Genomic DNA, 5,943 nt, shown 5'->3' with positions numbered 1-5,943 from the left:
AACGGTCATCTTGCCTGAAATCCCGCTAGGAAGAATAACGAGTCCATGAAGAAGACGAACGGATGAAGCCGAACCAAGCATAGACGAACGAATCCTCATGATCGCAACGAAACAGGAACTATCGAGAAGAAGCACACAACATGGTAAACACACCACACATATACATGACATGATGCTCAACCAAGTATGATGCAAGACAAGACTACATGAAGCTACTCATGGCAAGAGATGATGCATACAAGAACAACACATCAAAGCAAGGTTAAATGAGGCCGGAAACAACATATAACAATTCTGGTAAGTCCTCATATGCAAATTTTAGAAATTGGTCCAGAAATGAATAAACCTTATGTTCAAGTTGTTAAACAGCAAGTTAAGATGCACCAAGATGATCTACACGAGATTCTAGTCAAGTTACATATAAAGTTCATTTAATTCGGAGCTACGGCCTAGAAGATATGAGCAAAACAAGTTAAACATGGCATTGATGCAAAATGCATACAAACATCAAGCAAACACTCTCAAAACATGGATGCAACAAGATAATATGAAACTTCATGCAAAATCAAGCAAGTTTCATATAGAGCACACTCAAAACGGAGGAACGGTTCAACACATACACTCTATACAAGTTTAAAGGACAAGCTGTCCAAAACAGCAACTAGGCATCTAGCAAGCATCAAAACAATATGCTACAGCATCTCAACGTGAAAACAAAAGGCATGGGCATGAATTACAGGTAAAGCATGACAAAACATGAACACTGAGCTATCTCCAGAAAACATTATAATATGCTCAAAAGGACATGGCAAGATTGCAAATAATAACAGTTCATAGACTTAGCAGAAATCACTGTGCATGGCAGAAATAACATCAGGTTGCAATGTTTAGAGCTCTCAAACAACATGTTAGAGCAAGCTATCATGGCAAAATATAGCATGACATGCTAATACTAACGACAAATGACAAAACTCTCTTACTGAACTTATCCGAAAGATCAACATATAAGATGGTAGCATCCATGCAAACATGGCAAATGATATGACAGATTCAGACATGGTAGGAACAACAATAAGTAGGCATGTTGGTGAGCTTGTACAACTCACCACAGAGCAATACATGGCATTAGAAGGTAACCAAAAGTAAGACGACATGTTTGGGAAGTTAAGCATGGCAATAGCATGGTCATTGGGTCCATGGATCACTAGCAAAACACATGACAAAACTGAACTTAATGTTAACAGGCTGACAGCAACATTATTTAGCAAATTAGGAGCAAGATTACAGCAAGCTATAAATGCAACCATGGGCATATATGGATAGAGCATGACATGTATAACAAAACATACTTAGTGAACATCTCCAGATTTTGCATAGAATGAATAGTATCAGCAGGTTTACCTAACATCATGATATAGCAGATTCAGCCTAGCAAAACAGTAACAGCAAGTACCCTACTTCACGAGCTCGATGCACTCACTACAATACTGACAAAAATAATTGGATTGCAGCATTGTAAAGATGGCATGATGTAGCTCAAATATCTTGTAGGCATCAAGCTCAAAGGATGCACACACAAAATGCAATGAAAAAGACAAATCACCAAGTTCTGTTAACAGGCAGCAGTTAACATCATATAGCACTATTGCAACGATGATTAGGGCGTCAAGATGGCTTTAAACAAGCATAGCATACTGGAACAAAATGAAGATCATCTCACAGTGAACATTTTTATTTATTATATGCATGAAACGGAGCAGCACACATGAAGTTATGGCATGATAAACAGGGCACCAGAATATTGCAGGAAAGGACTTGGAGAAATATACCCCTCGCGAAACGGATCAAGGGTTTGATGGCACGGTTCCCGAGGTTCGCCTGAAGGTCACCGGAGGCGTCGCCGGAGATGGGGTAGGGCGACCGGAGATGGGAGTCGCCGGATCCGGCCCTCCCGCGGCCGGATCTGGCCGGGGGCGAAGGAGAGGAGGCGCGGGAGCTCGCAGGGATGCGGGAGCGGCGGCGGGGAGCCGGGCGCTGCGCTCTGGCCGGGCGACGCAGCCGGCGGCGAAGGGCGGCAGCGGTGGGGCGCACCTGCGGCAGAGGGCGGATGGAGGCAAGGCGCCTCGGGCGCAAAAGGCGCGCGGGGGCGCGGGCGGCGCCTCGGGCCGCGAGGGCCTGGCACGGGCCTCGCGGGCCGGCGGAGGCGCGGGGCGGCGGGTGCCCACGTGGCGGCGGTGGAGTGGATGCACGCGGCGGTGAGGCTGACATGGCATCCTCTGATTGGTCGGAGTGAGGTGGCTGGGGCGGTGGACATGTCCGGCGTGGGGTTGGATGTGTCCGGCGGCGCGAGGAAGAGGAAGGCTAGGGTTTGGACTGCGAATTTCGGGGGAGGGGGCTAATTTATAGGCATAGGGAGCTAGGAGAGTCCAAATGAGGTGCAGTTTTCACTCACATGATCGTGATAGAACGACTGAGAGCATGGAGGGGGTTTGGATGGGCTCATGGGCTGTGGTGAAGAGGGGCTGGGCTGCAAAGAGAAGGGGGGTTTCGGGCTACGCGGTTAACCGTTGGGGCGTCAAACAGACTCCGAATGTGACGAAAATTGACAGGCGGTCTACCTACTCTAAAACAACACCGCACGTCAAGTTTCATCCCATTCCGAGAACATTTTCCCCCGCTCACGAAACAAGTTCTGAGAGGTGCGACGGGCACGTGCGAGTGTGGTTGGGCTCAGAACGGACAACAGAGAGAACCGGGGGAACCCGAATGGATGCAAGTTTTGAAAAACATGCAGATGAAATGCAGATGATGACATGGCAAAATGCAACACGCAAGAAAAAGACATGGCAACAACGATGAGTAGCTGGAAGACACCTGGCGCATCAGTTCCGGGGTGTTACATTCGGCTTCTTGCCGCAGCACAGCTGACTGATGCCTTTCAGCTTGTAGCTGAGACTGAAGAAGATGAAGTGATTCAGGCAGCGAGTTCGAAGAGCTTGTGCCAGCGGTACTGGCTAGTAACTCGAACACTACATCAACGCAGGACTGTGGGGTTTTCTCACTGTCTACAAGATCGTTTTATCACCTTTCTTGGAGACTGAGGGAGTCCTGGACTAGGGGGTGTCCGGATAGCCGAACTATCATCTTCGGCCGGACTCCTGGACAATGAAGATACAAGATTGAAGACTTCGTCCCGTGTCCGGATGGGACTTTCCTTGGCGTGGAAGGCAAGCTTGGCGATACGGATATGTAGATCTCCTACCATTGTAACCGACTTTGTGTAACCCTAACCCTCTTCGGTGCCTATATGAACCGGAGGGTTTTAGTCCGTAGGACGAACAACAATCATACCATAGGCTAGCTTCTAGGGTTTAGCCTCTCTGATCTCGTGGTAGATCTACTCTTGTACTACCCATATCATCAATATCAATCAAGCAGGAGTAGGGTTTTACCTCCATCGAGAGGGCCCGATCCTGGGTAAAAACATCGTGTCCCTTGTCTCCTGTTACCATCCGCCTAGACGCACAGTTCGGGACCCCCTACCCGAGATCCGCCGGTTTTGACACCGACATTGGTGCTTTCATTGAGAGTTCCTCTGTGACATCATCTTTAGGCCCGATGGCTCCTCCGATCATCAACAACGATGCGGTCCAGGGTGAGACTTTTTTCCCCTGACAGATCTTCGAATTCGGCGGCTTTGCACTACGGGCCAATTCGCTTGGCCATCTGGAGCAGATTGAAAGCTAGGCCCCTGGCCATCAGGTCAGATTTGGAAGTTTGAACTACACGGCTGACGTCCGCGGAGACTTGATCTTCGACGGGTTCGAGCCATAGCCAAGTGCGCCACACTGTCACGAAGGGCATGATCTAGCTCTGCCGCCGGACAGTGCCCTGGAGGCCGCACCAGTGTCCGCTCCGATCCTTAGATTGGAGCCGACTGCGCTGATCGAGGACGGGTGGCCGGACACCGCCTCGGGGGCTGCTATCTCTACGGTGATTGAACCGAACACCAACCCTGTCCTTTGCGAAGCTCGTGACTCCAAGGTGCCGGACTCCTCTCTGGACTCCGAACCCCCCGCGCCTCTGCCAATCAAATCCGATTGGGCGCCGGTCATGGAGTTCACCGCCGCAGACATCTTTCAGCACTCGCCCTTTGGCGACATCCTGAACTCACTAAAGTCTCTCTCTTTATCAGGAGAGCCCTGGACGGACTATGGTCAGGAAGGTTGGGATGCGGACGACGAAGAAATTCAAAACCCACCCACCACCCACTTCGTAGCCACTGTCGATGATTTAACCGACATGCTCGACTTCGACTCTGAAGACATCGACGGTATGGACGACGATTTAGGAGACGACCAAGAACCAGCGCCTACAGGGCACTGGAAGGCCACCTCGTCATACGACATTTACATGGTGGACATCCCAAAAGATGGGTATGGCGATGGAACAACGGAGGATGACCCCTCCAAGAAACAGCCTAAGCACCGGCGTCAGCGGCGCCACTCTAAATCCGACCACAGCAAAAACGGTGATTCCAGCACAAGAGACAATAACACCCCGGACAGTGCCGAAGACAACTCCCTCCAGTAGTATTCAGTGCGGGAGGATGGAGAAGCCGGCCCTCATGAGAGAGCGGCATGCAGAGAGGTAGAGGACGATAATTACATGCCTCCCTCCGAAGACGAGGCAAGCCTCGACGACGATGAATTTGTCGTGCCTGAGGATCCCGTCGAACAAGAGCGTTTCAAACGCAGGCTTATGGCCACGGCAAGCAGCCTCAAGAAAAAGCAGCAACAGCTTAGAGCTGACCAAGACTTGCTAGCCGACAGATGGACTGAAGTCCTTGCGGCCGAAGAGTATGAACTCGAACGCCCCTCCTAGAGCTACCCAAAACGCAGGCTGCTACCCCGATTAGAGGAGGAAGCACCTAAACCTACATCACCAGCGCATAATACGACCGACCGACCACCTCGTGGCCGCGACAGAGAGGCCTCTCGGCCCTCCACTCAAGCCGCACCCCGGCGCCGCTCAAAAAATACCAAGGCGCGGGAAAATGCGCCAGACCCGCGGGATATATTGGAGAACAAGGCAAGGCAAACAAGATCGATCTACGGATCATGTGGGCGCCCCACGATACGTGATTATAACCGTCATGCCGGATATGGCAATTCCGGCCGGGCCGAACACAGTAGACAAAGCTCATTTGAGCTGCGTCGCGATATAGCCCAATACAGAGGCGCCGCACACCCACTATGCTTCACAGACGAAGTGATGGATCATCAAATCCATGAGGGTTTCAAACCCGTAATCATTGAATCATACGATGGCACAACAGATCCTGCGGTCTGGATCGAGGACTATCTCCTTGATATCCACATGTCCCGCGGTGATGATCTACACGCCATCAAATACCTCCCACTCAAGCTTAAAGGACCAGCTTGGCAATGGCTTAACAGCTTGCCAGCGGAGTCAATTGATTGTTGGGAAGACCTGGAAGCCACATTCCTCGACAACTTCTAGGGCACCTATGTGCGACCACCAGACGCCGATGACCTAAGCCACATAATTCAGCAGCCAGAGGAATCGGCCAGACAATTCTGGACACGGTTCCTAACCAAGAAAAATCAAATCGTCGACTGTCCAGATGCAGAGGCCCTCGCAGCCTTCAAACATAACATCCGCGATGAGTGGCTTGCCCGGCACCTAGGACAGGAAAAGCCGAAATCCATGGCAGCCCTCACAACACTCATGACCCGCTTCTGCGCGGGAGAGGATAGCTGGCTAGCTCGTAGTAACAATTGAAGGAAATATGCCCTAGAGGCAATAATAAAGTTATTATTTATTTCCTTATATCATGATAAATGTTTATTATTCATGCTAGAATTGTATTAACTGGAAACATAATACATGTGTGAATACATAGACAAACATAGTGTCACT

The sequence above is a fragment of the Triticum aestivum genome, chromosome 2B (genome assembly GCF_018294505.1).
Source record: "Triticum aestivum cultivar Chinese Spring chromosome 2B, IWGSC CS RefSeq v2.1, whole genome shotgun sequence".
Taxonomy (NCBI): Eukaryota; Viridiplantae; Streptophyta; class Magnoliopsida; order Poales; family Poaceae; genus Triticum; species Triticum aestivum.
This window is presented reverse-complemented; position numbering follows the sequence as displayed.